This window comes from Solanum lycopersicum, chromosome 9, assembly GCF_036512215.1.
Source record: "Solanum lycopersicum chromosome 9, SLM_r2.1".
Taxonomy (NCBI): Eukaryota; Viridiplantae; Streptophyta; class Magnoliopsida; order Solanales; family Solanaceae; genus Solanum; species Solanum lycopersicum.
The window spans coordinates 44,682,570-44,708,527 of NC_090808.1; the positions used below are offsets into that span (position 1 = coordinate 44,682,570).

The following is a 25,958-nucleotide window of genomic DNA, read 5'->3' on the forward strand; positions in this document are numbered from 1 at the left end:
TGCATTAAAACTTGAATTGAGTATGTCTAGCTTCGAATTTGAGTAATACATATCTTTTATGCATTAAAACTTGAATTGAGTATGTCTAGCTTCGAATTGGAGTATCCATGGTTGAGGTGTGTGGATTTAGAAATAATGCATGCACGATGGGCTGCTAGTCTTGCGTCTTGGTATTTCTCCATAAAGGTTTTAGGTGTCATTCGCGGACAGATGTTCTTGCGGACACTACACTTTTGGACATTAGGCAACACTTTTTAGGGGGGGGGGGCAAAAGAAGTGTAACCTTTAACATTAGGCAAAAATTATTAAATGTTACCACTTTTGGCTACACTTATAAAGCGTAGTCAAAGAACTATAAGGCCACTCTTTATTGTGATGCATTAGAAAGACCTATATTTAATAATTTCTTACAAGTTTTGCCTTTGCGGTTTTATTGGTCACACTTCAAAAGTGTCGCCTTTTATAGGTCATCTAGCACAACACTTAAAAAGTGTTGCCTTTTATATCTCATATAGAAAAACTCTTATAAAGTGTAATTTTATATCTCATCTAGAGCAACACTTATAAACTGCAACTTTATATCTCATTTAGAGCAACATTTATAAAGTGTAATTTTATATCTAATCTAGAGCAACACTTATAAACTGTAACTTCATATCTAATCTATAGAAACACTATTGAATTAAATATATTAAATATATCATCACATAATTAAATTGAAGCTATATATTTCAAATAAACTTCAAGAAACATGTCAAAAAACTCCAATACATAGAAAGTAATTGCTTAAAGATCTCTAATATGAATAAATTTCAAAATACCAAATGCATACAAATGTGTATGGCAACAGTACAAAAACTCTTCATTGTCCACTACAATAGATCAAGTTTACTTATGCCATTATTCTAATTCAAAACTGGATTTTCCTGCACATTGAAAATAAAAAATTTTAGTGAAATAAATGTGAAAGTTCAGAATTGGAGAGTATTCACTATAGCAAACTAATCCAAATCAATATATATACGCAAATCATATTGTACATATATAATCACGTGCATTATGGGTTACTGCACGTATTGTAAACACAAAGAGATCAACAGACACACATCATCCCAAATTCCATTCAGAACATCTGTAAATTCCCCTTTCTCTTCCTACAATGGCACAAAAAATCTGAGAAAAAGCCTGCTGAGAAAAGGCTAGAAGCTGAAAAAACTCGCATAGCCGAGATATCTCATGCAAAACAGAATGCACACGACGAAAAAAATATAACAAAGAACAGAACTGCAGTTGTCGGAGACATAAAGAAGAAGGGATTGAAGAAGTTCAAATTGTTGTTTGTCTTGTTAATCCTGTTGATTTAGCTAAGCATGTACAAAAATCTTCATGTTGAATGAAATTTTTCAGTTTTGTACATAAAAAAATTCCTTCAAGAGGCTAGCTCTCCTAGTTACTGTTAAATTTGGAAGGAAGTGGGAGATGACATTCACAATTTGTTATTAAGCCAAGAGATGGAGGCTTACAGGAAGAACAAAAACAATGTGGAAAAGTCAAACATGATTTTAGAAACATGCAAATACAATACACAAACAAGTTTTAGCACAAACCAAAAAGCCTTTGCAAGTTTAACAAGTTAGGCATTTTCCCAACAATTTCAGAAACCTGTAAATGCAATATAGATTCTTTACATGTTTAACAAATTATGTATTTTCCCAACAATTGAATTGTTAGACATTGAAAACTTAACAAGTTTTGCAAGATTAAAAAATACACTCAAATCAACATGAGTAACTCTACCATAGTTGTCATGAACAACTCATGTAACCTTACCACACTCAAGTTCATCACGCACTAAATAGACTATGATACATAATGTGTGTTCATTCAAAGCAACCAAAAGTGCAAAAAGTACCACATCGGTACTACAGCAACCAATAATGTATCTTTTGTAGTCATTTCATGATGTTATTCTTATAATCTGAAGTAAAGTTCTAACAGAACTATAATACTGCAAAATGTAATTCTTTTTTTCAACGATTCAAAGTTGATAGAATGTAACTATTTTTTCTAATAAAGGTTATAATAAAAGTGCATCCAAAGATGAGAAGTACTATAGGGTTGATGTTATGACCCTATATGAAAAACCTACATTTCAAATACTGTTAAACCAAAAAACAGAAAGCTTTAGTAGAAATTAACTGGTAAGTGTCCTTCCTATATTTAAATTGACCACTGAATCTAAGCAAAAGAATGTCAAACGTAATACCATGAAGATTTATAGGTGATACAAAATTATAACAGGGACATAAGAATCTATCTATAGATTTCTTTTTCAAACAGAGCAAGTGAGTATCACCCACGATAGAAATCAAGCTAACTAAAGCCAGCGACATATAATTATAAAAGCTATAATGACCACAATCAAGGTATAGCTTTAGATATTTCACATTCTCTAAGCCCGACCGATGCTTGGATAAGAGTGGAACTGTTGTGCAAGAATGCAAGCCTTCATGACAAACTAAGGTTATATACTACAAGCAAACTTCCTACCTCCAAAAATTTAATCATAAGAACTACTAGCACATCAAGCTTGTGTTTGAAATGCCACAAAACGAAGTTTGTCGATTCAAGAACCCATTCACGACCCGAGCTTATAGGACAATTCAACATAGCATGGACATAGAAAAACTCCTAATTATTAGCTTACATGCTTTTTATGTACTGACAGCTGCTCAGACTCCTTCCAACAACAAATCAAAAGGTAAACCAAGCAAAAAAAAGAGAGAAGAAATTTAAAGAAGACAACAAGAACAAGCAGCAACAAGAAACATCAATAAGATGAAACTCAAACCACATCACAGAAGAGCTTAATTAACTACAACAAGTGACAACAAACTCACTAACGAAAACACAACAAAACTATTTCAAAAATAAAACCATCCCTCGCAACAACTATTACATTTCAAAGAAGTAAACAACAGGGGAAAAAGTATACAACTACAATCTAAAATTATGTAGTAAGTGATAAAAAAAGAACAAACTGAACTTTCTAAGACTCAATATAGTAAATTAACTTCAGACAATTAAAAAAGAATGTGAAATACAAAATACCTTTTGAAAAACCAAATCATGAGCTGATCCGGAATAATGTGGAAGATTTGTGCATCTTACAGCTTGTGCACTACTTACATCGATAGGTGAAGCTAGGTTAGATCCAACACACCCTGGTATGTCTTGAAAATTCAATCCAAGGTTGTTTTCAACAATTGAGTGAATAAATGTCGCATATCTTCTCTGAATTCTTCCCTTAGAGAAGTGATTTCATTGGCATATTTTTGTATTAAATTGTAAATTTCCTTATCTTTCATAAAAGAACTTGTTGTCACTAATCTACCACAGTATCTAAGTCGACCAGCATGCTCCTTTCCAAACACTGCCATAAATGCATCATCAGCTGTTTCCCCTGAATTTTGGCGATTTTGAAGTTCAGTCTGTTGAAAAAAATTGGCATCCATAGTGAATTATGAGTACTATTTCATTTCAAGTCATATGATAGAGACATCGACTAAGAATTAATACCTCCTCGCACTTGAACAAAATGAAGAAAATGAGAAAGAAAAAGAAGGCGTACTTGACAAAATTCAATGGAATCAAACTCCCCCACAATATATAAATTTAAGTTTGAATCAAATTTCGTTCTAATCCTCTTTAAAAAATTTACTATTGCAACTTGGGTATCGGCCTGGATTTCCTTTCTTGTCTTGGTACGAGTTGCTATAAACATTTCAGGCTTTGATGGTTCTTCATTGTTGTCTTTGGCTGCACACTACACATTATATCAAAAGAAGTTTTAAAACAATCATTATGTTCAAATAAAGTACAATAAAATGAAATTCAAATTTTCGAATAAATGTTATCTATGTATTAAGCAAAATCAAGGAATGATTTAACACCAACAATATACTCTTTGCTACACCACGCTAAATACTTCCAATCTTTGGATGGGACATTTCAATTCCTATAAGAATCATTAAATCATTAACTACTTCACAAATATGCAAAAGTAATCATCTATAGAAAAATGTATAGTTACATTATAAATTTACAAATACGTATCTAAATTAGAAATCAAATTAAGTAAAATACACAATCCCTTTAAAGTTCACATATGGAACTTCTTTGTCGCCTTTTTTGAAAAGTTCATAGGCACATTGCTCAAGAAAATTACTTTATGAGCTCGTGGAATGTGAAGCATTATAATAAGGCTCAAAAGATCATGGTTCATTCCCTTCCTATTTTATTAGTTAGAATTTATGGATTAAATAAAGCGCGGCTAAATATGGAGGGCAATAGTGCAATATAGTAAGGGTGAAGTTAATAAGTTTCAAAGATATTAAATACATTCTCACCACATTCTTTTCATATTTTAAATGGCCAAATATCTTCATAGAACTGATATTACTCATGGACAAATACAGTCAGTAAGTAAAACTACAACAGTCAAATGAAGCCACATAGTGTAAATTATTCATCAATACTTAGCAGTAAAGATGTAAAATTACAGCAGTCATTGGAAATGCAACATCTAGTACAAAAGCTCCAGCAACTCATTTGTAGGTTTGAATTCTTTTGGTGCAAACATATTAATAGGGAAGCAAACTAAGGAGCTAACTAACTATCCAAATAAAGCCACATATTGGGCATTATTGATCAATACTACACAGAAAAACAATACCCTCTACTGCTAAGGGTAGCTATTTTTTAGAAAAAAACATTAATGAAAAATATCAAGATGAAGAAGCTCAAGAAAATGATAAACACACCTTGAGAATCCGCCTTGAGACCTCAAACAATAAGAATCTGAATCATATGTTATGGGATGATCAGAATTATTGTGGGTTTTGAGTTTCGAGTACCTTGTTACCATTCTAGAATCTAATAAATACATAATAATAACTACAAAATTGTGTGACATTGAATGTCATTATTTCAAGGATGAAATATAGTAATTTTAATTTTAAGAGGTTCAAGATACCTTGATTTTGGTGTCTGCATAATGTTAGATTCCGCTCAGCAAAACCAGAAATAGCAGAGAAGATTTCATGGTTTAGAAAAAAAATGATCGAAGTGTTCGTATGAAAAAGTATAAAACTACACATTTAGTATATTTATACAGGCAACAAGACGTTTTATTTCTTTTAGAGGAAAAATAGAAAACTGTAGCATGCTATTTCGGAAGGCTAATGAACAATGAGAAATCTCTTCTTACATTGCAACTTTACTAGGCAGCTACAATGTAAAAAAAAAACCAGTAGTACCTAAGTACTATTTGAAATAAAAATGTTACTAGTTTCAAAATAATTTTATAGAAAGCATGTCTTCTATTGTATATTCTACTAGATTGCACATTCCGTGAAGCATTTTTATTAATCAAGATCACATATGGTATGTTTGGAACATAAAAAACAGAAATATAATAAAGCCTAATAATGAAGTTTCTTTCTGAATAAAAGGACAGTATGCTTGGAACATAAAAAAATAGAAATATATGAAGGAATATAAACTTTTTCAGTTCGTTAGTCATCATTATATCTCCAAACTCAAGTTGGAAAAGGGGGAAGATGAAACACATTGATCAAACAACTCCAAATTTACAAAAACATAGAACATGAATTATCATTGTCAACTCCCAAGGCTGAAACAACTTCCTACACTATTATCCAATCATTTTCTGCTTGATTAAGAAAAAATCAGTCTCAAAATGATATCCCTATTGACTCTGCCACTGCAATTATCACTACCAAGCAAGCACATAAATCAACAACCAAATATGGAGAAGGAAAATGAGCTGTGAGATGAGCAATGGAAAGTTTACAAGGAATACTACAAGCAGAACCGACACACTTTTGGAAGAATCCAGGTAAGACACTTAACTCTACTATTTCTAATCATAATTACTATAATGATTTATTTTGCAGGATCAAACTAATAACCAAAAAAAAACGAAAAATACCTTCACAATTTGATACATCAATAAAGGAAATACATCAACAAACAAAATAAAGGATGATTGGAATAAAGAACAACTAGACAAAGTCGAGGAAAATACAGTCGAGAGGTTCCAGAAGAGTGAAAGAGATAGAAAATCCTTAAGTAACAAATAAAATACCTCAACCCTCACCAACCAAATATACAATACAATAGTAGGAAAAGACCAAAAAAAGAAAAAGAGAAAAAAATACAATCATAAGATGATTCTGCCAATTCTGTGAAAATAAGTCGATGTTTAGTATCAAAAGGAAGTTAGCATATGAGATTTTAAGCAAACAATATAGACGATTCAAACTGACTTTCATTTTATTGGCGAATTGATATGCGAAAGAAGCAAACAATACAGACGATTTAAAATATAAAACAAGGACCAAAACTACGAAAACTTGTAATAAATAAATGAAAACAAGAGGAAATTTAATCACCTAAATGGGTTATCATTATTTGGGAATTACCAACAGAAGGAAAATGACTTCTCACTTTACACGAGGTATCAAAATTAGTGATTCACAAAATTACGAGGGCAAATAAATGAAGATTCAAATTCAAAAATATCATGCTTAAGCACTGTCCAAACAAGGATAAAAATCTCACAAAACTAAACATGAACTTTAAACTGAAATTATCTCAATATTTGCATTAGCCACAGATACTTTGAGAACCACAAAATAAAAGATAGAGAATGACATATTTAAGTCAATTAAAAACATACTTGAAGAGAAGAACATTTGAGCTAAATAGGAAGCCAACCCATACTAGTAAGAGGGTCGCTTTTGTGCTTAAGGTCAAAATGACTGAATTAACTAGGCTGAACAAAAAAGTTCAATATTACAAAATGATTCTAACAACTTCGTACTATGAGGTGATCCCAAAATATTTCAGAATATTGAACTAAAGTTAATAATCTATATTTGAAAATGCATTAGAGAAATAACAAAATGTCTTCTTCACTCTTCAAGACATATACTCGAAAAGAAGAAAATTGTTGCATCTAACAGAGACAAGGAAAAATCATTATGATTAACAAATGAACAAACCAAGATTAAGGAGAGCACGGCAAAAAAAGCAGTGACCACAGATTAGAACAAAAATTATAGAAAGAAAGATCTTAAACATGGACAAGAAATAGTACCAGCAATCAAAATAAGAACAAGCAAAATCTTAAGCATCTGAAAAAATTAACATGAAAAGCAAAGGAAAATCTAAATGTTTTTGCTCAAATAAATTCCAATTTTTTTTCATTCCCTAACAGCAAGAAAGATGTTTATATAGGGAGGTTAATATATGAGCTACGCTCCAAAAATCAACTGATGAAACTAATATACAAGTCACACTCCCAAAAATTGCAACAAAACACAAGAATATAAAAACCCTAAAGTTAAAATTTAGACTTTAAAAATGAAATTTCTTACCTGATAAACCTTAATCCAACAAAATCTCTTTGAAATCGTGTTCTTCGGTGAGACACATGAAAGAAAAGTGTGACGGAGATAAAAATTAACATAAATTCATCATCATGAACAACCAAACAATATTCATTTCTTCTATACACAAAACAAAAAATCAAACACTTCAGCTAACAAGAAGACTATTTTAGAAATACCATTTCAGCTAAAAATCAAACAGTTCAGGTAAGAATCATGTAAGTTTCATAAAAGAGAATCGTTCTTACTCTTCAAGGAATCGTTCAACTCTTCTGCTCAGTTCTTCGACTCTTCAGCTTGTATCGGAAAAGAGAACAAGTTCTTCAGTTATCTTCACCTCTCTTCACCTTGAACCTTTAGTTCTTCAGCTTCTATCGAAATGATGGAACCGACCAGTTCTTCAACTGAAAAGAGAAACGTGAAAAGGAAAGCTGAAAGAGGAAAGTGAAGTAAAAATTTTTGGTCAATGTTTCATTTTTTTTCCAATAAAAATGGGAGGAAGAGTTAAAAATATTGGAGGAAATATAACATTTTAGTGAAAAAATTTTAAGGCAACACTTATGAAATGTTATTTTTTCAATTATAAAAATAGGACATTTTAGAAGTGTGGCCATATATGTAAATAGGTGTTGCCAATTTTATCATATTTTAACAACACTTATAAAGTGTACCTTATAACATTAAAGAGAACACTTTTGAAGTGTTGCCAAAATTATTGTAGCGAAAAGTTCAAAATTTTTGCTACACTTTAAAAGAGTTTCTTGAACTATTTTAGGCAACAATTTACTAGTGTAGTCCATAATAAGTGTGGCAATAGGCCTAAAATTGTGTAGTGGGGGGAGTATTGACACACCCCAAAAATCGTATGACCTATGCTAGAGCCATACATGAGGTATAATAACTTCCACGGTTAAAATGATGTTTCTATACCTAATCTAATGCAATTAATTTAGTTTGGTTATTTTAGAAGTGAAGTTTCAAGAAGCGACCAAGATGTTTGAAAAGTAGTCCTTTATATTCTAGAATGTTTGCCTTATTTTGAAGTTTCATTTGGAGTATAAAATGATGGGAGGTTACCCTATCAACTAAATGATACTTTTAGGGTCAAAACCTTCCGGAAGACTCCCCAATGACCACCCTAAGGGTCCTTGAGGAGGACCCAAACATTTGTCGAAAAGCTATAAAAAAATAGCACCATTGACGTATCAATCGACGGAAAATCAATCGATTGACAAACCGTCGATGGCCTCCATTATTTGACACTTAGAATTTTGAATTTATATCCATTTAACCTCCTTAGTCACCATTTACGGATCGCAGGATTGACCATCAATTGATTGATGATCCATCAATGGTGACAGTCAATGGTCACCTACAAGATGTCCAAAATCTCGGCATAAAACAATTAAGTAGCCATTTATCCTTCATGCTTCAAAACTACACTCTTCCGTCCCTAATGTTTTCTTAAGATCACCATTGAAGAAGAAGAGACTTAGGAGGCAGCATCAATGTCTAGTTTTAGTTAGGTTTCAATCTTACTTTAAATAATTTATAAAATATATGTGAATATAAATCATCCATAGAATCTTCCATCCATCCATCCCCTATAGTGTCCCTTATTTTGAATCCAAAATACCCCAAACTAGTGGATAACATTCAATTATGTTTGAATTATATTTATATGATTATTATATGATGTTTTCATGTGAATTCCTTGATGAAGCCTAATATAAGTTGATGAAGGTGATCATTCTAGGTTATGGCCATTAGAGGCAAGGTTGAAGGATATAGAATGATCTTATTAAATTCAATTAAATTGAATACTAATTGGTCATATTTAGGATCATATATATATGAATTGAGCTAGGTAAAATTGAAAAAGAATGATCTTGACTTGTAAAGTTGTATGTCACACCCGGGACCTAGACCCTAGATGAGACAGGGGTTGTTAACCTCTCAAAAATCGCAGATAAGCCTCGTCATAGCTATCATTACAATCATACAGTTAAATTTAGCGGAAAATTTAAAACATTACTTAAGTATATTTATAATTCATATAATTCTTGCATATGAGTGATATACTAATGGCTAAAAATAAAACACCATCTACGAATTGAAAAATTGAAATGAAGAATTCATAATATCATTAATAGTTGCCAAACCGGCCTTAATACAAAATCTTGAACAAATGCTTGAAAGGAAATTCTAGGGACTACATACACTATCTATGTATAATCTATTAAAGCTAGAAAATAAAGTGTAGGCATCCTCGAACTCTACCGGACCTATCAATGTTGGGAGGTACTAGTCCAAATAGCTTCAACTGATCTTCAATTTTCTTCAAGGACCAGTACCTATAGAAATAGTAATTGTATATGGGTTAGTACACACTTGTACTAAGTATAGGTGTATGCACATAAACACATAAGGACTATGCATATTAAAGGAAAGTTCTTCCTATAGCAACATGCCATGAATCATGCTATGAATATGACATATTTTCGCGCATTTAAAGAACATAGCTCATTTTCTATATGAACATGAGACCTTGGAATCATGAACATAATTTTTGAACAACTCACGAAAAATTTAATATTTTTGCTCCCCATAGGCTGAGAGCTCCCTCTCCCAGACTCAATATATTTTTCAGTATTTTCTTATTTTTGTTGTTTAGTTCAATGATATCCTTTAATCCTATGTTTTACTTACTAGTGAAATTAGTCATTATAGTGTCATTCCTACAATGAACCAAGTAAGTAATCCAAAAGACGAAGGAAATGATTTGACTACCCTACTCACATCTTGTTCTTTCAATTCTTGTTAAATTGGGCATAAAGTCTTTATAAGCCAATCATTATTGGCTAACCCCATTCTTTGATCATTTGCATAATATAAAGATGTTAAGGCATACATTCATACTCCAATTGATTACTCATTATGTTTTTCTCCCTTTATTTACAAAAACCAATGACTATTAAAACTTCATTCTTATCAAACACTGATGATTTGATATTCTTATGCTTTTGCGTACTTAGTTAACTTTGAACTTACATTTCTTCTTCTTTTATCTCATTTTCACTTTGAGCATGCTATATTGACTTATGATATTCTTTTAAGACTTCCAATGGGACCTTTCTATGCAATTACTAAGAATGACTTACATCATTACTTAGTCTAACCTCACCCTTTGGTCATCCTATCCTAACACCCATTATCTTTCTAGTCGTTTCTTTCTTTCCTATTTTCTTAAAGAAATCTATAGCATTTAACTGACATAGATCATGTGAGCTAATATATAATCCAGTGTCTTCCCCACACTAAAAAGTGGTGGTTCACCGGCTAACGTGAAACCAAGTACTTCCTGTCTTTCTTAGGTGGATCTGCTAGATAGTAACCTATGATGGCGACATAGTTCAAAGACTAGGAGAATTTTGAGACCCTTATCCACTTTGGTGGTAGTATCATCTAATGAGGCTTACATGTTCTTGCACAAACTTATTACTAGTCTATCGGTGCATAGCTCTATTTATATACTTTACAACTTTTAGAGTTGACTCATACTTATCTCAATGAATGAATTGTCATACCTTTCTATACTTAATCAATGTGAACTTAAATGTTACATTATCATCATGATGTGAGTGAGACTTGTCTCACTATTTTTCTAACACCCTCTTATGTGAGTATCTTTAAGATAATTGTTTAGGTGTACCCCATTCTAGGTCAATTTCATAAATGATAAGCTTTTAGTGATTTCATTACTCACCTTATCTTGTTCAGTGTTATTTGGTAGTCCTGTACCATTCTTTATTAAAGTTATAAGGACTTATTCAATGTGCTACTATGTTCACAACTTCATTCAGGTAAGGTATGTAAGGACTTGTCCCAATCATTGGCATACCCTACGTTATGAGTTCATTGAGTTACATCTAGTCAAGTCAATATTTAGCATATATTTGGCCTTACAAGAAACATCATAATTTACATTGGCCATATAAGATTGGTATGACTTAATCATTGGCTAATTCTATTACATAATTTGGAAATAATATTGTTGGCCAATTTATTGGAATAAACCAAACTACGACTATACATTTGTCATGATATTATAACTAGCCAATTCAATTAACTTAATGTATATACTATAGTAATCTCATAATTTTAAGCAAGACAACTTTTAAATTTTGATTTTCTTATAAGAACAATTCAGTGCTTAGTTTCGCGAAGCTATAAAGTTGATTTGGCATTGAGGATTCATTAACTATCTTTGGTTCTCATTCTTATTTCATCTTGGAAACATTCCATTCCAAATACATACAAACATATCTACTGTGACCATTCACAGTAATCAAAACCTTAAATCCTTTCAACAGTAAACCGAATTTCATAAACAACATATAACAATTTAATATTTTTAAACACAATTAGGGATTATAACATTTTTATCGCATGTAAATGATTCTCTAATCATACGGATCTAACCTATAGGTCTCATTCAACATTATCATATCACAGAAACCTACACATAAGGATGAGTTATCACCACATACCAACAACATTCTCGAGATATTCATTATAAATACTACTAGAATCTGAAATAGGGAGAACTAGGGAGATGAACATTTGCATATTTCATTGGGAATAACCCTAGTTTTTGTTTTCTTAATCTCAAAATGTTTCAAAAGCCTCCAGTGGAAAGATATCAAAGAGAGAAACCAATGCGTTACTGTAGAATTCAATCTACAAAGATCACCCTGTTATTAGCACAAAAATCTTGAAGAAATCCCTTCAAATCGCCTAAGGAGAAAACGAGAGTATTTTTTTCTATTTATTTTCTTACGTTTGTTCACTGTTTTTTAGTCGTGAGTTTTCACTGGATAAACGTGAGTCTAAGTCTTAGGAACAGAATATTGACTAATTCAACTTAGACTTATTTACTTAATTAAATCAATCAATTAAAAAATTACCGAAATGTCCCTCCTAAATTGATTATAATTAGAAGAGCATTTGACATAGTGAAAATCTGAAAACTTTCTAAAGGTCTCAGGTTTGACCATGAATTTAAATTAATTAATTAAGTTTGTAATTTAGTTAATTAAGTGACCTAGGTTAACTTCTAAAGTACCCCCTGAGTAACTAGGATCATAACCAACCCCTTTGGACCATCCTAGGTTAGGTACTAGGATGTTTCTTTAGTTAGCTACTCGGATAGTGTAACAAGGTTAAGTCTTAGGATTTCGGGCACAGTAGTTAGCTCATTTTAGTAATTCCTAGGTTAATTAGCTAGTTAGGTAAGTTAGTTAGAGCCTAGGATTGGTTAGGAAGCTCGGCCCTACGTGGCTTGCCCCAACGCATGGCGGCCCCCTAACTGCCCTAACCAAATCAGTTGGGCTTGATCGCTTGGTCTCTTATCCTGTAGAACGCTTGCATATGTGTTGTTGTGCACTTTCCTAACCGTGCACTCTGTAGTTGAACTTTGAAAATTCACTTCTTGTCCCAAGGATCCACACTATGTCCTTGGGTACTGCTTAATCAACGTGATCATTCTAAATGATCTTATGCTACGGTACCTAGGCTTGACACTTGGATTCCTCGTACCTAATGTGTGTAAGAGAAGAAATTAAGAATTTTAGCTTATGGTCTCATTGCAGGTACAATTCCTAAACAGGCTTGGATTGGAGCATTTGAACATCAAAGGTATTTTATGTTACTTGTTAATAAATAAAAATTTGCTAACACCATTAAGCCAATATTCCCTAACATGCCCAAGATACATGTTCTTAAAACCTAAAGACTCTTCACTAGACAAGAACATTTTCTTGAATGTTACATTGTAAATGAACCTTTATGATTAAGTTTATCTATAATTACCTTCTAATAATGAAGGTGAATAAATAGCTTGTGATTTAGACATGGATCATCATAGAATAAAGTTAGTATGGAAAATTTGGCTTATAGCCATTGTTGTAACGTGTTTGACGTGAAAGTCAACATGGTAAGACTACACTTAGATATGAATAATCAAGGGGAAGAAATTTCTCTCACATAGATGAATTCGAGGTTTACCTAAGAACCTAAAATAAATCAAAGCATCATAAAATAAAATAGCTTGAAGTTGTGTTGTATGAACACTTCTTGTGTAGGTAACTTGGTAAGATAAGAACAAGAACGAAAAGCATGGGATTGAGTCTTATGACTACTTCATGGAGAGTTAAATTATGTAGCTTGTGATGGTAGATCTCATGGTAGCTTGTTATGATATATCTCATGATATCTTAGGGTGGAGAAGTTAAGCTTTCCCATTTTTTTCCTGATCTTGTATTGGTAGAATGTTTTTCATGGTAACTTGTATCAAAATAGGATTGGTTGCCAAGGATGAAGGATTGATACTCCCCTAGGGGTAGCTTGAAGTACAATGACTATAATGCCTTCATGATAATTTAATTTGGCTAGGACAAAGACCTTGTCATGGTAGATTTAGGATATATGATTTATACTCTCCTAATGGTAGCTTGACTTGCATTAAAGGTTAAATTCATAATATCTTGAGTTAGACTATTCATGGTAGCTTAGGGTTGAGGAATCATACTCCCCTATAAATAGATAACTTGTGTCTTCATAGGATGGGTGAATGGTGGCTAGGTTGGTAAGATTATAACCTTTCTCCAATAACTTTGATCGTATGATTGTAATGTTTCCATGTTATTTTAAACATTAGATGATAGTTCCTTGTAAAACATGAAAGTAGGTCAATAGTGACACTTAGAAAAGGACAACTTAAATATATGCTTAGTATGAAATAGAATGGAATGTCCCACATGCCTTTCACAAGTGTGCCTTGAGGTGATGTAGGGATATAGTGCTCTTATGTCATGAAAACTTATGTTTGACGTACAAAGGTGGGTTATGACCAAATAGGGTTACTTATGTAGTATAATGGGATGTTACCTTGGCCTTTCACATGTATACTTGGAGGTGGCTTGGGATGTAGTTCACTTAAATATGAAGGATTAATGGTTGAATTATGAATTTATGTAAGCCATATGTTGACTTGTTATTATATGACACTTTTCTTATTATTATGATATTTTCTCTTATGCTCATGTCTTTTGTTGACTAACCATCAGAGATACTCTTTTGATGATATGTTAGCTTTCATAATTAGTACCATTATACTTACGCATATTGCTACATTCTTTAAAAAAATGTAGGGTTGGAGCTTTGAGTTTCTTGGAGGGTAGAGTTTCAATGACTTTGAGGAAGTGAGGATGTTGTGAGTTCTCATAGGTCCGAGGACAAACCTTCATGTTCCTTTTATGACATTTACTTTTATGTCTAGACTTTATGTGGGCTGCATGGCAGGACTTTTATTTTTTATTTTTATTTTTTTAGTTGAATAACCCTTGGAGGGGTAGGGGCTGAGCAACACCCCCAGGCTTTATCATTAATAACAAAAACATAATTCAAGGACGGGGGCATAAACCTTACCTCCTACCTAAGATGGTTTAGAGTTGACTTCCCGAAGGAAGTTAACTCTTCCCCTTACATCAAAGATGAAATCAAATTTTAAGTACCTAGTGAGAGGACTCCTCTCAATACAAAGCATATAGAAGACATAAACTGGGGAGACTCTCCCTTTAAAAGAAAGCCCATAATATAACCTAACTAATTCAAAGTAGCTATAATTCTAATTATAGCTAAGTTTAAAAGACACAAGGATAATCAAGGAGGTTCCTTAATCCTTTTGGTCGTTTTCCTTCTAAAACTAGGCATTTGCAAAAGATCAAGATAGTAGTATGATTTTGATTCCTTAGGAATTTGCTGGTTGTTGAAGTAAACCTGTGAAGAATTTATCTTGTGGCTGTGTTTTGATAGTGCATTAGCCACCCAATTAGCTTCCTTGAAAACATGTAAGCATTTGAAGTTTTGGGTTTGAGAGATGAGGTTTTGTAGCCTTCCCAACTTTGTGATAATGCTCCATTGAGGGAGAGACTTCTTTAAGATCCAATGCACAACCATTTGGGAGTCTAGTTCCAATATTATGTTCCTATATCCAAGTTCAATTGCCCAAGTCAAACCAAAAATTGCTTCCTCAATTTCATCCTTGTTGTTAGTACCCTCTCCAAGTGGTGTTGTGAAAGCCATCACCAACCTGCCATTTTTATCCCTCAAGATACCACCAGCTCCGAACCTTCCTGGGTTGGTGATAGCACTGCCATCCGTGTTTACTTTGTGTCATTGATCTTGAGGTCTAATCCAAGTCACCATGTTCACCTTGATGTCGTAGACGCACCTCTCACTCATTTGGATTAAATTTGTCCATTTTGCTTGCCATCTAACTTGAGGAAAGACAGTGTTAAGCATCTTGTAGGTGTCCTTGTATATGGCATATTTGACCCTACTTATGTTGGTCGTTTTGCCTCCGTATTTAGCTACACATCTGTTCTTCCAAAGGATCCAACAAATGAATATTGGGGTGTCTAGCATGAGCAATTTGTGGGCTGCATTTTTTCGTGTGGCAGTACACCATTGCTGCAACAGTACCTACAGAGAAGAAAAGTCTGGCAACATGCCTGCAGTTGCTGCAAAACTGCTGCAGACTTTGGCTGCAAAATTCCAAGAGTAAAATATGTTCTATGCAGTCCGTACATGATCTTTCAAAACAGCAAACACAATTGGATGGCTCAATGCCAAAATTTATTAGTTTATCATTAGTAAGGAGTTAACCCCTAAGGGTTCTCCATAATAAGAAAGAAGATTTAAAAGAAATGTTTTTATGCCATAATTGTGAATTAAAGTGCTTCTTAGCCTTTTTTCTCTTATTTCATCCAAAGTTTATGAGCAAGTGAAGCCACCATGGTTGTTAAGATTCCACAAAGCCTGATCTGGTAGGTGTTGAAAGGGGGAAATCTCTGTAGTTAGGATTTTGGAGAGCTGGCTGGCTGGTGCCTGCTCCAACAATCTTCTCCAGCTCCACTTCCCTGTATCCCAAAAATCTGCCACTTTGGAGTTATTGAATCTGCTGTTGGGTGTGGTTAATTGTGCTAACGGTCCACTGCCTAACCAATTATCCCACCAAAATGAGCAATTTGCAGCGTGTAACTTCCATTGGATGTGTTGCTCAATTAGTGGTATGTTCATCCACATATATCCATGTTAAGGAATCCCCAAAGTTCCATTTTTTGCCAATTGGATTAGACCTTTTGCAATACTTTGCCTTCAAGAAAGCACACCATAGAGTTTTCTTGGTTTTGAAATTCCACCATTGTTTGAATTGGAAAGCCTTGCAAATATCTTTTAAGTTCATCATGCCTATTCCTCCCTCATCATAAGGGAAGCTTAGGTTCCTCTAAGAAGCCCAATGATATTACTTCCTGTCACTATTCCACCCCCAGAAAAAATCAGCCATAAGCATTTGAATTTGCTTAAGAATAGTCTTTGGGGGAGTTACTGCAGAAAGTAGATGGATAGGGAGAGCTTATAGTACATGCTTTGTAAGAATTGCCTTGCCCCGTAACTCAGTTGTTTGGTTTGCCACCCTGTGATCCTGCAAACAATTTTATTAACAAGGTAAGAAAAATAAATGTTCCTAGGCCTACCGACAAATAAAGGGCAGCCTAGGTAGGTAATATTACCCTGTTTTTCTTTAAAACATGTAAGTCTCTTTATTCTATCTCTAGTGCTAGTGAAAGCATTAGAGTGCTGGACTTTTATTCATGTCAATCGTAGATGGTTTAAGACAATAATGTTAGAAACACTTCCGCTTTTATGTAATCCTTTTCGAGTTATAATTTAAAGAATGTTTTAAATTCCATACCATTTTCTATGGTTTTATGTAATGAAGGCTAAAATATTGTATAAGATCTACTATAAATCGAGTATGCCTGCTACGACTAGGGGGTACTCTCTGGTCGTGACAAGCAGCGATAACATAAATATTCTGCTTGATAGAGTAATCAGATTCGAGCACAAGTATGAGGGTCTTGAGACTTCTATGTCACTAGATGAGCTTTAGGGTTGGCTTGCCCTTTTTTTTATATCAGTGTGACATGGATCAAAGTGGACACATAGATGTAGAAAAAGGAATTGAATGTAGTTTTATAGTACATGTTCGGGTTCATTAGGATCTCCATCATGCTTTCACAGAACAGATCTTTCCTACGTCATTCAAAGGTAGATAGTTTATGGTAAATCATTGCAAAGAACCGGCTTTACTTTGTACTTATTATTGAACTAGAGATGGCCATGAGGGCAATTCAGCGCCTGAAGTCCCTTCCATTCTCGGTCTTGATCATAGAGTCGTGCCACTATGCTAGAGTTCCTCGTGATGAGATGAGGTACATCGAGGTTACTCATAAATCTTCCACAAAAATCTGGTGTACAGAGGTTGAGTAAACTCAGGAGGATGTAGACAAGAGAATATCACCTTCGGTAAATACATCCTCGTAGATGGATGTTGATTCTATGTCTACAAAGACATATTTTTCCACATTAGACTCTAGACATTCAATTACTTTCACTTCCTCCAAGATTTTAAGTGTTTCTTCTATGTCTCTGCTCGCTCGGAATATTAAGAGTATGATTATGAAGATGGGGAACCTAGGCTATTCTGCAGATGTGAGGGTTAATCAATTGTAGGTTGTAGTACCATGGATGATCGATAGTGCTATCCTAGTTACACAAACACCCCTAGGAGCATATATTGAGAATGTCATAGAGAGAGTTGCGAAGCGTGTCAGTAGAAAGCAGGCGAATCCAAAAATGATGGATTTGGGAGTCGAGGTTCCTGACTTTAGAAAGCATGTAGACTATCTAAAGTCTTCAAAATTCACCTATTTAATTGTGGCATGTTACACCCTCTAAAATGACTTAAATGAAACTACAACAACATATTTTTCATGAGTGTCTAAGGTACTTAAATGGTGTATAATGTGGTTATGAGGCTGTTTCTGAAGATTTAGGTGCCTTGGAAGTCAAACATCAAGGGACGACAAAGACGTTTGACGACTAGTCACCTATGTTCCTCATGCGTGTTTATATGTTTATATGTGGTTCATGAGCTTATTAGGTCCTTATATGAATTATAATAGGGTTTATAGGCAGTTTTTAAAGCTTCATGAAGTTTGGAGGTCAAATGTCCAGGAACGTCCAAGACGTTCGAACATTTTGCCTTAAGATGTCCTTGTGTGTCTTGGTGTTTTTCGTCATATTTTATGTTTTTTTAGGTCAAATTTGTTTGATAGGTACCTAAAAAATATATTAGAGTAATTGATGTCGAAAAGTCCGTGCAAAAATCCCCGAAGATCAATGAAAGGGTCGTAGAGGAGGACCCATGCCTTGAGCTGGCAAGTTGCCCAAGGCAGCATCACTTGCACTTACTGGAAACCGGTACGCGTTGCGAACTTTTTCTACTAAGAGAAAAAATGTTTCTCCGCATCGCGTACACATGGATAACTCCACTAGTTCAAAATTTAATTCAAATAAGTGATGCAAGAAAAGCTCCGCGTCGAAGACTTATTTCCCAATGATAATTTTAGAAATTTAAGTTGAGTTTCAGTTGGTTAAAATGTCCTACAAGTGTAGGGGAATTTCGGGTTTTTTAGGGGGTAAATATTGGCGGTTATTAGCCCTATTTAAATACCAATTCACCCTTCAAATCATATCCCTCAAATCAAAAACAAAATATCTCCATAGTTTCTCTCCAGAAACCTCTATTAATGATGTTTTGAAGCTCCGAGGAAGAAGATAGATTTTCCATGTTTTTATCCATCAATCATGTGGTATTTTTGTCACAATTAAGGTATGGTTCTTCATTCTTGAAATCTCATTCTTCAAGAAGTCGATTCAAATGATTTTCAATGATGATCCAAAACATGAAATCTTGTAAATTAAATTCTATCCATGGGTCTTTGCATAAAATGTTGTAGATAATTGATTTATGATTAAATTTATGTTAATTATATGATTTTAACCTAAATTATTCACGAATCCATGAAAAACACTATGTCTTCAAATTGGCTATATTTTGGATGTTATGATCTTGCCTGAATGCTTATGAATTCTAGTGTAGTTTTCTATGGGCTACTGAATGATGTAAGAATTGTGTTGAATTAATGTATAGGTTGTATTAGACTGAAAAATCTTAACTTCATTGATTTAGATTAATTGAGTAGTATGATTTGTGTACTTAATTGATGATGATGGCCATAGGTTAGGCCCTTTGTGTATTGTATTGGATGATTTAGGTATGGATTGAAGCGGTGAAATTTGATTTGTGGTATGCTTCCCTAATTTTCTTTATTTTATGCAATGTGGGTCTTGAATTATGTTGTGATATATGGCATAATTATGGTGGCGGTGCTATGTGCTTTACTTGTGAATTATGTGGCCTCGTCGGCGTTATGTTATGTATGATTAGGATCATGGCATTGTCGACAACTACTTGATATATTATGATGAATTGTATAGTGGAATTATGTGAAGTATGATTATATCTATCTATTTGTGTTTAAGGTTATAGTATGTAATCTTTTATTTATGTTAGGTGATAATGTTAGACTCTAAATATGTCTTTGTATGTGCAGTCTTAGAGTTGATACATGATTCTTCCTACATGAATATATGGGTCTTATGATTTTTCTATTGATGACATTATAGTAGCGAATATAGTGACCTATAGATGATGTAGGTTATGCCTATGTGCTTATAGAATGATATAATATATAAGTGAAGATGTGTTTCTCTTTTCAAGGAAGACTTGTGTCCCATACTTGATATATGTACGAACATCTTGATTTAGTAGGATTATGAAACATTATCTTTTATATTTATCTATGAGTGTTGAATGAAAGTCTAGGATCGCTAGACCTAAGATGGTGCCCTTTTAAGCATGGCTATTATATGGAACCTTTATGTATAAAGCAGATTGAGAATGAACTATCCTTATAGACAATTGAGTGGCAGAGCAAGTTGACACATATTTGGTAGGTGCATTATGACTACGTAATTATTAAGAAACATTTTTGTATGCCCCTTTTTGTTGAACATAGTTTTTGAGAACAAAGGTTAGCACCGAGTGAATAACTTATGGTTTGTAGCTCTACTTAAGAAGGAGACTAGAGTACAATGTATCTTTTTTTGAGATTGAGACTAGAGTGCATACAATACCATGATATTCGGTAACCATGTGCCTATATGGGATGTGTCCTAGTTCTACCCATGGCAAATAGAACACCCTCCATCGGAGTAGGGTAGACTCCAGATTCCATGCCTAGCTAGTATGGTGCTTGTAAGTTATTGCCTATTCTTATCATGTTGGATACATGCTAGTGTTTTATAAGTACTAGGAAGTTTAGGTAGTGGAATGGGACGCTATCTAGACATTGCACGACTAGACTTTTAAGATGTTAGTATGTGAGGCCCTCGGTCTTTCCAAGGCCATCATGTGAATTCCTTGATGAATGAAATGTTTTCTTATTGTGTCACATTCGTGGATAACCCCCTAGAAGTAACATGGCGTAATTGGCCTCTTAGAGGTGTTATATAAACCAATAGTTATCATTCATCGCATTGACATAGTAAATTTAGCGAAAAATTAAAACTTTTCATAGCACATCATATACTAGAAACTTTACTATATATATATATATATATATATATATATATATATATATATATATATATATATATTATCATATTTCATATTAAGACCTTAATTTTCTTTGTCAAGTTAGACTCAATCAACATTAGAATACATTAGGTACACGACTCTTATATAATAAAACACAAGTATACAATATATAAGAAGTTTACAGTAAGCAATACATTAGTACATCCTTGCACTTAGGAATTCCTTTTCTTAAGCATGGAAATAACATATCAAGGTCCTCAATCACATATACATATTCTCGGAATCCATAACTTAGACTTGTGTAAAAAGTAGAGAAGAATGTACTAAGTATGACAACCATGCATTTAAAGGGGACATTTCCTTGAAATCACACTTCATATTATTTTGAGAAAATATCCATAAAACCTTTGTACAATAGCATTTATATCATTAAAATACTCCATAGAAACATAATCAAAGTCCAAAGTATCATATAAAATTACATATAGAGTTTAAGCCATAATTGAGATCACTTTAAAGTGAGCTCTTATACCTTAACAGTGAGCCGTCTTTCCTTTAATTCATTAACCTTCCAAGTAACCCTCTAGTGATATTTCGTGCAATGCATCACTTGAGGCCACAAAAAGACCACACATACAATCTATACAAGGCAACACATACCATCATAGAAGTATAGTACAACATAAACATATTTAAGACAAGACTATAAAGGATATTACAGTGAACTATTAGTCATTATGCACATATACTTATTTTACTTTGCATTGTACCTTAAAACACTATACTCATAATCAATATGTCATATAAGACTTATTACAAAGGAATCCAAAGAAAATAATGGAAATCTAATACCCTTAAAATTCAACTTAAGTCTTCCTAAAGCTGGAATATAGATGATAGCGTTCCAAACATGAGGACCTAACAAGATTTTGAGAAAGAGTTCGAAGCTTCTTCAAATCGAATTGCTTCACTTCAATGGCCGAAACCTACAATTGTAGTAAAATAAAGTAATGGGGTTTGTACGCCACATGTACTAAGTATTGGTATATGCACATAACACATAGGGACATGCATGAAAAAGTATCAATTATCATTCTTTAGAAAATATGATAAGTCATATGAATGTCTTCAATGCACGTACCATATAACATATACCAGTAACTATTCCATCATTTAAAACATGATCATAGTCAAAGGAATATTCTCAAAAAGTTACCATAACAATTCATATTCAATAAATCATATAAGCATAACATACAAAACACTTACCAATGATCCCATCCCTAACTTACAAATATAATGGTCATGTGAAGCCCCATAACCCCACATAAAAAAGTAGATAAGATTGGAGACCATATGTAAAGCTTTGCTTCATATAACATTATAACTCAATAACATATTCATTATAAGGATCAACATTCATACAAGAGTAACATCATATATCATAAACATATATCTTTCATATTATCATATTACATTTGAACAATCTCCTAGGACTTCCCTTAGAGTCAACTTGTGCAATGTCTAGGTAGCGTCCCATAACACAACCTATTTTAAGCCAACTCCTCAAGTAACCATAGTCAACGTTCGTTTACTCATCTTTCGGTTTACATGAGGGAACATAGTCATTAACCAACGTAGACCATGTGAGCTAAACATGGAATCCAGTTTCTTATCCACACCTAAAATAGGTGGTCTACTAGCAAAAGTAGAACCGAATACTACCTAGCTTTCTTATGTGAATCCACTTGCCAGTAACCTATGGTGGCAACATAGTTCCAGAACTAGGAGATGTATTAGAGACCCATAATTCCACATTACATGGAAGCCTCAATCACATGAGAATTATTCTGAACCTACCTTCCCTCTAGGTAAAGGACACTTCCAATATCTAGTTCATCAGTGCTTATTTTAAGTCCCTATTCTTGTAATAATCTTTAATTTCTTTTATCAAAAACTTCCAAGAACCTTATTTATCATGCAATATTCATAATAACACTCAGTGAAATTCTCAATGAAATAATCAAGAACAACTCATAAAATCATGTACAAGATCATGGCGTAGCGTAGGTAAATTTAAGCAGGTCATAAAGGGTTCACTCAAACATTAAATTCTAACACTAACGTTTTCACATGATCAAACACTAGAAACAACCCATTCGAAACCATAACTTAGAAAAAGATCATGTAACACATGACATTCAAACATTATCGATCAATTACTTAAAGTTTCATGCAAAATTATATGTAGAAAACGTTTATTTTTAATTGAAAAACATAAATCTAGGGTTATGAAGAAAATCCATTTTGTATAGTAAAAACCTTAATATTTGAAGTTCTTGAAACTTATATTGAAAGGACCTCTTGGGTAAAGGAATACCAAGAGTGAAAACCCACACCTTATAGATGAAGAATCCATTAATCTTGGTTGGAAACTTCTAAATCTTTGTCCTCTTCCTTATTGTTTTCTAGTTCTTCAATTTTGTTTGGAAAAGAGAGCGTTCTTGAGAGATTAAGAGAATTTTGTTTGATTCTAATTTGGGACATGTAATTGTGGTCTAAAACATACATAATATCAATGTATAGTCGTCCCATAATTTAGAGTAAAGACCCTTCACATAAATTACCAAAACGTCCCTCCTAATTCGACTAAAAATAGGAGAGCATTTGACCTAGTTAAATTCAGAAAATTTGCTTAAGGGTCTCTGTTTTGACAATTTAAATTAAATAATTAAGTTTCTAATTTAATTAATTAAGTTAACTAGGTTAATTACTAAAGTACCACTAAGTTTTAGGTCCATAATTAACCCTTTTGATCCATCCTAGGTTAGGTACTAGGATATTACTTTAGATAGTTATTCGGCTAGTGTCACCCGATAAGGTCTTAGGATTTCAGGCGCACTAGTTGGTTTATTTTAATTAGTGCTAGGTTAATTAGATAATTAGGTTAGTTAGTTAGGACCTATTATAAGTTATGGAGCTCGTCCCCACATGGTTTGATCCGACACGTCTTCCCTCTAACCGCCCTAACCGAATCGGTTGGGCTTGTCTGTTGGTCGATTGCACATGTGTTGATGTGCACTTCCCTCGCCATGAACTCTAGAAAGTTCACTTTTTGTCCAAAGATCTTCACTATGTCCTTAGGCAATGCTTAATCTACATATGATAATTTTAAATGATTATGTGTTATGGTACCTAGGCTTGATATTTCAATGCCTCGTATTGAATGTGCTAAGAATTCAATAATTTTAGCTTAGGATCTTCATTGCAGGTACAATTCCTAAATAATCTTGGATTAGAGTATTTTAACATCAAAGGGTATTTTTAAGCTATAATTTACTTGTGAATACATACAAAAATTGACTAACACCCTTAAGCCAATATTCTCTAATATGCCCAATATTACTCAATATTGGGCATTGGGATACCTATATACCTCAATTCATATTCTTCAAAACATAATAGGCTCTTTAGTAGACAAGTACATTTTTTGGAATGTTACATTATCCCTCCTCCAGGAATATTCGTCCCCAAATGACACTAAAATCTTTTGGAGGGTAAAGAATAGACTCATTACTAGCAGCACAACCAGCACATATAATATCATTACACTTAACACTCAATTTTTGATGCCCAAACATATAGGAGCTACATATTCATAACACATAGTGATGAGTTTCCTTATCAACCTTATCATAAGCTCTAAATTTATCAAGGAGTTACCATTCTATCAATCTTCTCAAAATTAAAAAAAACAGCAAAATCTCAAAAAAGCATGTGCATACAAGTTTCACATAAGTGCAAGAGTAGATCATGAAAACATCTTCTTAAAACACTAGATTGTACTATCTTTTAGCAAAACATGCACGTATTTAGTAAACATGTTTGTTTTTCCATTCTTTTTAAATTGGGCATGAAGTCTTTATAAGCCAATCTTTATTGGCTATGCCGAGTCTTTGATTTTTCTCACTAGCCAAGTCAATAAACTTCTTTTGTATACAATAGTAATCACATTATATTAAGCTACCCAACTTTTATCCTTAAAATAGCCTATAAGAACAATTCAATGCTTAGTTTGGCCAAGCTATAACGTTGATTTGTCATAGAAGATTTATTAACTATCTTTGATTCTCATTCTTATTTCTTATTGGAAACATTGCATTCCCAACACTCAAAGCATACCTATCACAACGTCGGGAGAGATTTATTGTTCACCCCTAGCCTTGAGTGCATAGAAATGATTCCTTTTTGGAGCTTCAGAATTAGGACCGTTTGGTTGAGTTTTACTATTATCCTTATCTTCTCTTCTCACAATAGGACAATCTTTCACCATATGGCCTTTGCCACAACCATAGCAACTATTAGTTCCAAAAAGATATTCACCCTCATGCTTCTTACCAAAGTTACCGCAAGTTGGTCTTTATCTTGGTGGATCAACATTTCTCCCCTCTAGAGGTTTAAGATTAGAACCTATATCGTTGTGATTCTTGGAGAAATCTGAAGGAACTTCATTGGAAAACCTCTTCTTAAACTTATGCTTGTCTTGAACATCAAACCTACTTTTAGGAGAACCACTCTCAAAAGACTTTGCCTTCTTAACTTCCCTATTTCTCTTCCTTAGGAACTTTCCTCAAGTTGTTGACCATAAACCATTAACCTAAAAAGATTCATATTGTCATGATTCGTGGCTGCACGACATTCTTCTTCAAGCTCTTCGGACATGCCCATAACTTAATGGCTCATATCATCCCTAGCATTAGAAACCAAAGAATAAGCATATTTAGACAACTTTAAGAACTTCAAGGAGTATTCCTTAATAGTCATACCTCCTTGACGAAGGTTGATGAACTCCT

The 25,958-nt window shown here is 33.4% G+C and overlaps 1 long non-coding RNA gene across 1 annotated transcript; it reads right to left on the bottom strand.

Moving 5' to 3' along the window:
- Positions 1 to 708: 708 nt before the first annotated feature.
- On the bottom strand, positions 709 to 7,888 carry LOC101258593 (uncharacterized). Its single transcript, NR_136341.1, has 5 exons — positions 7,724 to 7,888; positions 7,464 to 7,505; positions 3,722 to 3,826; positions 3,112 to 3,491; positions 709 to 926 (listed from the first exon to the last, which is right to left on the bottom strand). It is a non-coding gene; the product is annotated as an uncharacterized lncRNA (long non-coding RNA).
- Positions 7,889 to 25,958: the final 18,070 nt, after the last annotated feature.